Here is a 12914-nt window from a genome sequence, read left to right as displayed (position 1 = left end):
AGCCATCAATTCCATTATTCATATCATTGATATATAACGTAAAAAGAACCAGTCCCAACACAGACCCCTATGAAATACTACTAGTCACTGGCAATCAATCAGAAAAGGCTTGATTTATTCCCATGCTTTGCCTCCTGCCAATCAGCCACTGTTTTATCCATGCCAGAGCCTTTTCTGTAATACCATGAGCTCATTGCTTGTTAAGCAGCCTTACGTGTGGCATCTTGTCAAGGCCTGCTGAAAGTCCAAGTAGACAACATCTACCGATTCTACTTTGACGATCCTGCTTGTATCTTCTTCAAAGAATTTCAACAGATTTGTCAGGCAAGATTTTCCCTTGAGGAAACCTGCAGGTTAAGGCCTATTTTATCATGTGCCTCCAAGTACCCTACACATCATCCTTAATAATTGACTCCAACATCTCCCCAACCACTGAGGTTAGACTATTTGGCCTATAGTTTCCTTCCTTCTGCCGCTCTCCCTTCTTGAAGAGTAGAGTTACATTTACAATATTTCAGTCTTCTGGAACCATTCCAGAATCTAGTGATTCTTGAAAGATCATTACTAATACCTTCACGATCTCTTCAGCCACGTCTTTCAGAACTCTGGGGTGTACACCATCTGGTCCAGGTGACTTTACTGTCTTCAGTTTCCCAAGAATCTTCTCTCTCGTTACACTTCACACATTTCATGTCTCCTGACACCTGGAACTTCCATCATACGGTTAATGTCTTTCACAGTGAAGATTGATACAAAATACTTGTGCAATTCAATATCTATTCTCACCTCTCTTTTACACTTTATGTATCTGAAGGAGCTTTTAGAACCCTTTTTAAAATTAATAGCTGGCTTACTTTTGTATTCCAACTTCACCTTCTTAAATACTTTTTGTAGTTGCCTTCTGTCGGTTTTTAAATGCTGCCCAGTCCTTTAACTTCCCACTAATCCTTGCTCTATTATATATCCTCTCCTTGGATTTTATGTTAGCTTTGATTTCTCTTGTTGGCCATGGTTGTGTCATCTTGCCTTTAGGATACTTCCTCTCTGGGGTGTATATATCCTCTGCCTTCCAAAATGCTTCCAGAAATTCCGGATATTGCTGCTCTGTGGTCATCCCTGCCAGTGTTCTTTCTCAATCATTTCTGGCCATCACCTCTCTCGTGCCTCTGTAATTCCCTTTACTCCACTGTAATACTGATACATCTGACTTTAGCTTCTCCTTGTCGAATTTCAGGGCCAATTCAATCATATTATGATCACTTTCCCCTAAGAGTTTTTTTTTAACCTTAAGCTCTCCAATCAATTCTGGTTCATTGCTCAATACTCAATCCAGAAAAGTATTCATTGAACTTTACATAGAATTTGGAACAAAAGGAGGGACTTTGTGATATATAACAAAGACTCACCTGCTGTAACAATTGTACTCTTGCATACTCCTGAATTTCCTTACAACATTGAAGGAGGCTATTAAGTCTATGGCAGCTCTGGAACAACCCCATTTCCCTGCTATTTTTCCCTAAAACCTATTCTCCCCAAATTCTCATCTCTTCCTGTATCCCTCCAGATTCTACCACTCACCTTTGCAATTGGAACAATTGGAACAATTCAGTTAGCATACCAACTTTCAATCGTTTGGGATGTGGGAAGAAAGCAGAACATCCAGAGGAATCTCATGTGATCAGAGGAAGAACATGCAACTCCTCATAAACAGCACCGGTGGGCAGGATTGAATGCAGGTCTCTGGCCTTGAGAGACGGAGACAGTGGCTTAATCATGTGTGCCATTGCACAATACTCTTCAGAAGATGTTAGTCCTTTTCTGTATTTCTAGTTTTTGGATCTAGTGGAATGTTCTTGATTAGCTATTTCTTCATTTCCGCACTTTTCATTTCACGCAACAGAGAAGAAACAGGAAATCTTTGGTTATAAACATCAAAGATCTTGAGCAACATACACAAAATACTGGGCGAACTCAGCAAATCAGGGATCGTCTATGGAAGGAAATAAATTTTGGCTTCTGCCTCCTTCCTTTCCAGTCCTGATGTAGCATCTTGGCCCAAACCATCGAATGTATACCCCACTTCAGAGATGGTGCCTGGCTTACTGAGTTCCACCAGAAATTTCACATCTGTTGCACACAAATATTGGGACATGAGCAGAGACCAGCAAAATTCATTTATGATGTTATTAAGCATGTTTAATAACATCATGGGCTGCAGTAACTCTATAGACTTTAATTCACTTATTTATCCACTTTGTTCTCATATTCCTCAATATTGCTGATCAGCAAATCTTATCAGTCTGTCTATTTCCATCATTAATTATTGTTTAATGAAGAGAGTTTGAAATATCATCTGTCTTCCATGTGTGCTTCCAAAAATTTACTCCTGAGCAAACTAGCTCTAAGTATTTGACAATGCCATCTGTTGTAGATTAGACAACCAGCAAAACAGAGTTTCTCTCTGCTGTTCTATCAGCCTCACTAAATATCTTGAAAAGCATTAAACACTGTTTAGCATTCTAAAATGCAAGGAATGCAACCCCAGTATCTGTAATCTCACATATTAGATGTTATTTCATTTATAAGATGTAGTTAATGTTGCAGGCTCAACATTTATTGTTCGTCACTAATTATCCTTGAGAGAATAGTGGTGTGCCTCCTCAAACCACTGCTGGTCCTCCCACTCTGCTATTAGCCAGGGAGCTCCAGAATGAAGAATCAACACTAATGAAAAAGCAGCCTTACTGACCAATATTCTCATTGATACAGAGATCTGCACCCTGAATCAGAATCAGGGTTATTGTCACTGACTTATATGACATGAAATTTGTTGTTTTGCAGTAGCAGTACAGCGCAAAAAATATTATAAGTTACAAAAACAAATAAATAATTTATGAAAAGGAATAAAGAGCATTGTTCATGGGTTCATGCACTGTTCTGGAACCTGATGGCATATTGAAAGAAGCTGTTCTTGATTCATTGGGTCTTCAGTCTCCTGTACCTCCTCCTTGGTGATAGTCTCCTTAATCTTCTTCTTCTGGCCATCCATCCCATAGGATGATGATGGTTCCTTTCAGTCAGGTAGTGGGGTTCGATTTGAGGATACCACACTCCTCAGAAAGGAACAGCATGTGTGTGAGTGGATTTTAGGTAAGTAGGGGGTTGCACAGGTCCAGACTCACCCTCTCAACATCCCCTCCCGGATCCAGCAGAATGGTGGGGTCCAAGACGGCTGGGAGAAGTCCTGTTGCAGTGAATGACCAGACCACGTTTCGATGCAAGGGATGCCCTTTCTATGCTTCATGGCACGTGTTTGCTAGATGGCTGTTGACCCTATGAGAGGGTTCATCCATCCTTTGACAGGTCTTGTTTGTCGTCCTGCAGAGTGTCTTTCCACCCTCCTCACCAGGCAAGCCTGGTAGAGGAGCTGGTTTAGTCGCCAACCACCCGACCATGCGACAGGGAATACTGGGTTACAAGGTACCAGTAGCACTCAGACGAGTGACCTGATGATAGTAATGAGAAGAGGGCATGTCTTGGATGGTAAAGGTCTTTCATGAAGCATGCCACCTTTTTGAGACTCTGCTTCTTGAAGATGTCCTCATTGAGGTGGGGTGTGCTTGTGACGGAGTTCACCAAGTCTACAACTCTCTGCAACCTCTTACCATCTGTGCATTGAAGCCTCCACACCAGACAGTGATGTGACCAGTCAGAATGCTCTCCACCATACATCTTTCGAAATTCCTCTCGAAGCACTTCATAATGGTAGATGGGAGAGGTGTAATCGTTGAAGAAATTCATGCTGCTCTTCTTGGGCACCAGTATGATTACTGCCCTTTTGGAGCAGACCTCAGCTGTGAGAGGTTGAGGATATCCATGAAAACTCCAGCCGGTTTTCACTACTCAGGGTCTGACATCTTGCGAGGGTTCACCTTCTTGAAAAGGGTAGAGATGGATTTAGTGAGCTGTTCAAAAGATAGCAAAAGTTATAAAATTAGATTAGATTAGATTAGATTAGATTCAACTTTATTGCATTATGCCGAGTACAGATACAAAGCCAATGAAATGCATTTAGCATCTGACCAGAAATGCAAAGAATAGTGTTATTTACAAAATAACTGTGAATAAAAAAGTGCTACAGCACACAAATATAAAAGTACTGAGAGAGTACAATACTGATGCAATACTGCTTAGCGCAGTGATGAGAGGTTCAGCAGTGTCACAGCCTCAGGGAAGAAGCTCTTCCTGTGCCTGCTGGTGAGAGAGCAGAGGCTCCTGTAGCGCCTACCGGATGGGAGGAGAGTAAAAAGTCCATGGTTCGGGTGAGATGCATCCCTGATAATGCTTTTCGCCCTGCCCAGGCAGCGTTTATGGTAGGTGTTCTCAATGGTGTGCAAATCAGGGAAGTGTGAGGTTATCTATTTGGGTAGGAGGAAGAGGAAGGCAGAGTATGATTTAAATGGCATAAATCTGTCAAAAATAGCACTTAGAGAGATCTGATTATCATTGTTCAAGTTGCACAGAAGTTTAGCATTCGACTACAACTAGTAATTAAGTTAGTAAATAGAATTTGGCTGTTGTTGCATTGGGAAGAGGTTAAAGAATAAGAAAGTTTTGCTAAGCTGTCCGGATACTTGGAGTAATGTGCACAATGTTAGTGTCCTTACTCAAGAACATGCTAGTCTTTGAGGTGATCTAGTGAAGGTTTATAGGATTGGTTGCTAGGATGAGGGATTGCTCTGTGAGGAGAGGATATGAAAGACTGGCCCATATTCTCTGGAGTTTAAGAGAATGATCTCATCAAATCATAGCCTCACAACCTGGGATCAAGCTTCCAATACTGAGGATTGCAAGAGGCTGCACAGAGTTTGAAACTCAACCAGTTTCATCACAGGCACAGCCCTCCCCATATGAAGGATATTTTCAAGAGTTGGTGTCTCAAGGAGATGGCATCTATCATTAAAGATCCTCAGCATCCAGTACCCTTTTCTTGTGACCACCACCAGGGAGAAGGCATGGGAGTCTGGAGACATTCTAAGAACAGCTTCTTCCTTTTCTCCATCAGGCCTCTGAACAACCATGAATCTATGACCACTACCTCGCTGTTACACTTTTCCACTATTTATTTATAGCAATGTTATATCTCAATCTGCACTGCTACTGCAAAACAACACATTTTTGACATATATCAGTGATAATCAAGCAGATACTGATTCTGAAATGTGCAAGACTCTGACAGATTTTTGTGGGGTGTATGCTGTGAAGATTTTGCAGCTGGTGGAGGAGTGGGTGTCTAGTGGTATAACCTTAAGGTAATTGTTGGCTGTTTAAGATAGAGATGAAAGTAACTTTCTCTTAGATAGTTCTAAATCTTTGTGGAGCTCTGCAACAGAGCTTTGTGGATGCTGAGTCACTATGGATATTCAAGACTGAGGCAGATAGATTTGTGAACTTCAGAGTCATCAAAGGTAATGGACGTAGAGCAAAAATGGGTAGAGGCCAAAAAATCAGATCAGCCGCAAACTAATTGAAAAACACGGCAGCCTCAAGGCGCCGAATCCAGGGGCCGCAATTTCTCAGATTCTTATTTTCTTACCATTGTGCAGTGTAATTCACATTAGATTGATTGACTAGCTGTCAACATTAGATTTCTGACTGACTGATTAACTCGCCAGTCTTAATCAAGCAAAGATCATTAGAAGGTTGCAATGTTTCTCTGCAGTGCCTGGTAATTAATTTTTAATTGATCTTATTAAAAAACATACTGAGGCTTTACACATCAATTTGCTTTGAATATGCATCTCTGCTAAATGAATTCAGGCTAAATTTTAATCACCAAAAATAGATGCTTAAAATAGACCTGCAGACAAAAGGGCAGAATTATTCATGAGCTTAACACCAGAATGCGTTGCTTTTGTATGGTGCGTTCAATATGCTCAGATGTCCAGAGTGACTCAGAATGACTAAAAGACACAAAACCAATGAGTAAAACATGAATACTGGAGGAAAGAAACGGCATGTTTCAGACAGAACTTGAAGAACAGGCAACTGAAGGTGCTGTAGTCAGATGTGGTTGAAAAATATCAGCCATGCAGACACCAAAAATTCACTTATTGTAACGCAGTAATGGATGGACATGACCACAGAAGGATTTGGTAATAGGGATCAAAGTTTTCAAGCAAAGGTGTCTTGGTGAACCCAGCACCTGTGAACACAAGAGTGTTGATCCTCTTATAAGAAAACAGAATGGGGCCACTCAGTCCATTTGGTTCATGCTAGCCCTCAGAGGAGCACCTCATTTGTTCCATTCCGACTCCCTTTGATTCTTTCTGCTGTTAACCCAAACAAGGTTCAATTTGCCATGACTAATTAAGATACCAGCACAACTCTAGGATGTGGGGGGAAACTAAGGAATGGTAGGAGAGTCTGGGACCAGAGGACACAGCCTCAGAGTACAGGGGTGTCCTTTTAGAATGGAGATGAGAAGTTCTTTAGCCAGAGAGTGGTGAATCAGTGGCATTCTTTGCCACAGCCAGCTATGGAGGCTAAGTCTTTATGAATATTTAAGGCAGAGGTTGATAGATTATTGATTGGTCAAGGCATGAAGGGATATGGTGAGAAGGCAGGAGATTAGGGCTGAGAGGAGATATGGATGAGCCATGATGAAATGGTGGAGTAGACTCGATGGGCCAAATGGCCTAATTCTGCTCCTATGTCTTATAGTCTTAAGGTCTAATGAAATGTACAGGAGCCCTGGAGATGGGAGACATCAACACTCCATTGCTCACAGATCCCATACATTCACTTGAACAAGAGCATCTAAACATGCATTTACAGAAAATGTAGAGATGGATTTGAGAAGTGGTAAGTATTGTGGACATATTAAGGGCACCTTAGGTGTTTGCAAGGACAGAGAGGTCATGTCTATGATTACTGTTGAAGAAGAGCATGTGAGGTGAAGGAAACATTCAACATCATCTAAAGAAAGGGTGTTGGGTACTAGTAGTTCACTGGAAATTGGGTTGGCACTGGGGTCTCTTGGTGTGTCCGTCTGACAAAAGAGAGCTGGCTTTTAGCACCCTTCCCAGACAGAGCAAAGCCAGTCAATGAAGTTATCAAAGTAACAGGAGAAGAATTTAAGGAACAGGGTGCAGATATGTGGGGCTATGGGTGAGAACTCTGTGACCACTTGCTATGCTCGAGGGCAACTTGATAACATTGCACAGGGCAACAGTTACTTGCAACAATGAAGCTCCTGAGCTTCTGTGCACCCATTTTCTCATTGTAACTTTGATTGGAACCAAGTCCCTGGATGAGGTGAGGTGGACTCAAAGGAAGGAAAGCAGATAGGACAGGCATATAGAAGACTAGTCAAGAGAGATGTGTGGAAAGATCTTATCATGGGAGAGGAGGCAGTAGAGAACTTTGAAGGATGCAGGGAAGGAAAGACCTAGAGGTGAGGATGGAAAAACAGCAAGAGAAAGCCACTCAGAAGCAGATAACAGGGGTGTGACAAGGTGAGTGGTCAGGAAAATGGATGATGCTGCACAACATGCAAAAACATGTAAATGAAGAAAACGGGTCAGTGTAAAACGAGTGAAACTAATTAGGTAAAGGAACCCTTAGGAGGAGGTGATCATAATATGATAGAATTTACTCTGCAGTTTGAGAGGGAGAAGCTAATATCAGATGTATCAGTATTACTGAGGCACGAAAGAGGAGCTGGTCAAAGTTGATTGGAAGGGGACATGGATTAAAGCATGAATTGATACCAGGAAGTATGATGTGGTAGCTATTGGTGAAATATGGTTACAGGAGGGGTGTGATTGGCAACTAAATATTCCTGGATTTCATTGCTTCAGGTGTGATAGAATTGGAGGGACAAGAGGGGGAGGTGTTGCATTGCTTGTCAGAGAAACTATTACAGCAGTGCTCTGGCAGCATAGATTAGAGGGCTTGTCTAGGGAGGCTATTTGAGTGTAATTGAGTAATGGGAAAGGTGTAGTAACACTTATAGCGGTGTATTATAGACCACCAAATGGGGAGCGAGAATTGGAGGAGCGAATTTGTAAGGAGATAGCAGATATTTGTAGTAAGCACAAGGTTGTGATTGTGAGAGATTTTAATTTTCCACACGTAGACTGGGAAGCCCATACTGTAAAAAGGCTGGATGGATTGGAGTTTGTAAAATGTGTGCAGGATAGTTTTTTGCAGCAATACATAAAGGTACCAACTACAGAAGGGGCAGTGTTGGATCTCCTGCTAGGGAATGAGATAGGTCAGGTGACGGAGGTTTGTGTTGGGGAGCACTTCAGGTCTAGTGATCACAATGCCATTAGTTTTAATATAATTATGGAGAAGGATAGGACTGGACCCAGGGTTGAGATTTTTGATTAGTGAAAGGCTAACTTTAAGGAGATGCAAAAGGATTTAGAAGGAGTAGATTGGGACAATTTGTTTTATAGGAAGGATGTAATAGAGAAATGGAGGTCATTTAAAGGTGAAATTTTGAGGGTACAGAATCTTTATGTTCCTGTTAGGTTGAAAGGAAAGGTTAAAAGTTTGAGAGAGCTATCAAGGGATTCTGGAAACTTGGTTCGGAAAAAGAGAGATATCTACAATAAATATAGGCCGCAATGGAGTAAATGAGGTGCTCGAGGAATATAAAGAATGTAAAAAGAATCTTAAGAAAGAAATTAGAAAAGCTAAAAGAAGATACAAGGTTGCTTTGGCAAGTAAGGTGAAAATAAATCCAAAGGGTTTGTACAGTTATAATAATAGCAAAAGGATAGTGAGGGATAAAATTGGTCCCTTAGAGAATCAGAGTGGACAGTTATGTGTGGAGCCAAAAGAGATGGGGGAGATTTTGAACAATTTATTTTCTTTGGTATTCACTAAGGAGAAGGATATTGAGTTGTGTAAGGTAAGGGAAACAGGTAGGGAAGTTATGGAAACTATGATGATTAAAGAAGAGGAAGTACTGGCGCTTTTAAGGAATATAAAAGTGGATAAGTCTCTGGGTCCGGACAGGATATTCCCTAGGACCTTGAGGGAAGTTAGTGTGGAAATAGCAGGGGCTCTGACAGAAGTATTTCAAATGTCATTAGAAACGGGGATGGTGCCAGAGGATTGGCATATTGCTCATGTTGTTCCATTGTTTAAAAAAGGTTCTAAGAGTAAACCTAGCAATTATCGGCCTGTGAGTTTGACATCGGTGGTGGGTAAATTGATGGAAAGTATTCTTAGAGATGGTATATATAATTACCTGGATAGACAGGGTCTGATTAGGAACAGTCAACATGGATTTGTGTGACTAAGGTCATGTTTGACCTTAGTATTGAATTTGTATTTGACCATGTATTGAATTTTTTGAAGAGGTTTCTAAGAAAGTTGATGAGGGTAAAATGGTGGATGTTGTCTACCTGGACTTCAGTAAGGCCTTTGACAAGGTTCCACACGGAAGGTTAGTTAGTAAGGTTCAAACGTTAGGTATTAATATTGAAGTAGTAAAATGAATTCGGCAGTGGCTGGATAGAAGACGCCGGAGAGTAGTGGTGGATAACTGTGTGTCAGATTGGAGGACGGTGTGTAGTGGTGTGCCTCAGGGATCTGTACTGGGTCCAATGTTGTTTGTCATATACATTAATGATCTGGATGATGGGGTGGTAAATTGGATGAGTAAGTATGCAGATGATACTAAGATAGGTGGAATTGTGGATAATGAAGTAGATTTTCAAAGCTTGCAGAGAGATTTAGGCCAGTTAGAAGTGTGGGCTGAAAGATGGCAATGGAGTTTAATGCAAAAAAATGTGAGGTGTTACATTTTGGTAGGACTAATCAAAATAGGACATACATGGTAAATGGTAGGGCATTGAAGAATGCAGTAGAACAGAGGGATCTAGGAATAGTGGTGCATAGTTCCCTGAAGGTGGAATCTCATGTAGATAGGGTGGTGAAGAAAGCTTTTGGTATGCTGGCCTTTATAAATCAGAGCATTGAGTATAGGAGTTGGGATGTAATGTTAAAATGTACAAGACATTGGTAAGGCCAAATTTGGAGTATTGTGTACAGTTCTGGTCACCGAATTATAGGAAAGATGTCAACAAAAATTAGAGAGTACAGAGAAGATTTACTATAATTTTACCTGGGTTTCATCACCTAAGTTACAGAGAAAGTTACAGAGAAAGGTTGAACAAGTTGGGTCTTTATTCTTTGGAGTGTAGAAGGTTGAGGGGGGACTTGATAGAGGTATTTAAAATTATGAGGGGGATAAATAGAGTTGACATGGATAGGCTTTTTCCACTGAGAGTGGGGGAGATTCAAACAAGAGGGCATGAGTTGAGAGTTAAAGGGCAAAAGTTTAGGGGTAACATGAGAGGGAACTTTTTTATTCAGAGAGTGGTAGCTGTGTGGAACAAGCTTCCAGCAGAAGTGGTTGAGGCAGGTTCGATATTGTCATTTAAAGTTAAATTGGATAGCTGTATGGACAGGAAAGATATGGAGGGTTATGGGCTGAGTGCAGGTCGGTGGGACTAGGTGACAGTAAGCGTTCGGCATGGACTAGAAGGGCCGAGAGGGCCTGTTTCCGTGCTGTGTTTGTTATATGGTTATATTAGCAGAGATGCTGGCAGAACAGCAACGGCTGCAGTTACTGGGGTCAAGGGTCGATACATCCCAAAGATAAAGAAGTATTCTAAAAGGAGGACGATGCAACTGTGGCTGACAAGGGAAATCAAAGACAGCATAAAAGGAAAAGAGAGAGCATATAATATAGCAAAATTACTGGAAAATTAGACAACTGTGAAGTTTTTAAGAATCATCAGAAGGCAACTAAAAAGCAATAAGGAGAGAAAAGATGAAATATGAAGATAAGCTAGCCAATAATACAAAAGAGGATCCCAATAATTTTTTTTCAAATGTATAAAGAGTAAAAGAGAGACACGTATACATATTGGACTATTGGGAAATAATGCTGGAGAGATGGTAATGTGAGACAACGAAACAGAAGACAAACTTAATAAGCATTTTGTGTCAGTCTTCACTGTGGAAGACACCAATAGTATGCCAAAATTTCAGAGTTTCATGGGGCAGAAGGGAGTATAGTCACTATTCCTAAAGAGAATGTCCTTGGAAAGCTGAAAGTTCTGAAATTGGATAGGTTAACTAGACCAGGTGGACTACACTTCAGGGCTCTAAAAGAGGTATATGAAGAGATTGCAAAAGCATTAATAGTGATCTTTCAAGAATCACTTGATTCTGGAATGGTTCCAGAGGACTAGAAAATTGAAAATATCACTCCGCTCTTTCAGAAGGGAGGGAGGAAAAAGAAAGGAAATTACAGGCCACTTAGCCTGACTTAAGTGGTTCGGAAGTTGCTGGTGTCACTGGGTTCGGATATGGCCCAAGTGCTGTGTGAGAGACACTGAAGCAGGTCAATAGCTCACAGACTTTAATGTGAACAATGTTAAAGGAAAAAGAAGACAATAAACACGAGGCCAAGGAGGGCCATTGACTAAAGCAGTCAAATGGAAAATGAAGCCTACACTGCGGCTGAAAAGAACAACTAAGAATAAAATGAATACCGCTGGTCTTCAGAGTTAGTTGACTCGACAGTCCAATTTCTCAGGCAAGGCGGAATGCAGATAATGAAGCGTAGCTACATCCAAGTCTCCACGAACACTACGACGGAATGAATGGAGTTAAATACTATCACAATGAAATGATAGTAAGCTGACACATGCATATTCATGAGTGTAATTGCCGAATCCCCGCTGCGCTGTTGAATCCATGGTTGTGACAGAGGCCTCCCCCTCTAGGCACAGCCCCTGAGGCACCACGGACATGTGTCCACTGGAAGTCCGAATGAGGGACTTGTCCAAGACGTCCTTCAGTGATGCTGGTAGACAAGTACCATGGGGTGCACTGCCAATATCGGAGCCAAAGACTTCCATGTAGAGACAGAAACAAGAGCTTATACAGAGGTGGCTCGACCAATTGACACCATGAGACAAATGATTCTTAAAATGAGGACCCTCCGATTGGAGCTAATCTGGCATATGCTTTAAGAATAAAACTAACACAGAATCTGAATTTATCAAAATAAATTTAAACTTAAACAGAAAGCATCAGGAAACCGCATTACAAAGAACAAGTCGCTCGAGAAAAACACAAGAAACTCTAAAACCATTAATAACTGTTAAGCAACAATTAACTAATTCAGGTGCTCTAAAAACCTCAGAGCCCAAATGTTCTGATGCCCTGCACAGGCCTGAAGAAGTCACTACTGGACCCCCCCTCCCTATAGCTGGCACCTGATAGCCCAGGAAGATCTGGATACTCAAGACAGCTGGGGACTTGAGAGAGGGGCCTGGGAATCCCAACAGACTGAGGGACCGGGGAATCCTGAGGGTCGAGAGACCAGGGAACCTCAAGTTAGATCAAGAGACTTTGGGCAGGGCTAAGAAGGAGGCTTGGGAGTCCTCGAGATGGTGAGGACATTTTAAAACCCTAAACACATTGAATTAGTCTTGGAAATGATCGGAAAAGGAAAATTCTGAGAACATAGAGAAATATCCTTGGAAAACCTTGAAACCTAGAAAAGGAACCTTTTCAAATCTTGCTCAGTGATTTATCTTTCACAATTTTTCCAGAGGCAATTAGGTATACTCTCAATTTTACAGATCAAGATAGCATAAACAGGCTTCTTTCATCTCTAAGCTGGCTGTTTCTCTGTAGATCTGCTTAATTTGCTACATGAAAGTTCAATTTTCCCAATCTGTATCATGACTTTCACAAGAGGTTAAAAATACCCTTGATGGGCTTACTTTACCTGTGTAGTCACACACTCCTGCCAGGGCTCAGCTTTTGGAGTAGGGCTCTTCCAGAATTTACACTATTGACTTGAATGATGATTT

The sequence above is a fragment of the Mobula birostris genome, chromosome 14 (genome assembly GCF_030028105.1).
Source record: "Mobula birostris isolate sMobBir1 chromosome 14, sMobBir1.hap1, whole genome shotgun sequence".
In the NCBI taxonomy this organism is placed as follows: Eukaryota; Metazoa; Chordata; class Chondrichthyes; order Myliobatiformes; family Myliobatidae; genus Mobula; species Mobula birostris.
Note: the sequence above shows the minus strand (reverse complement) of the source record.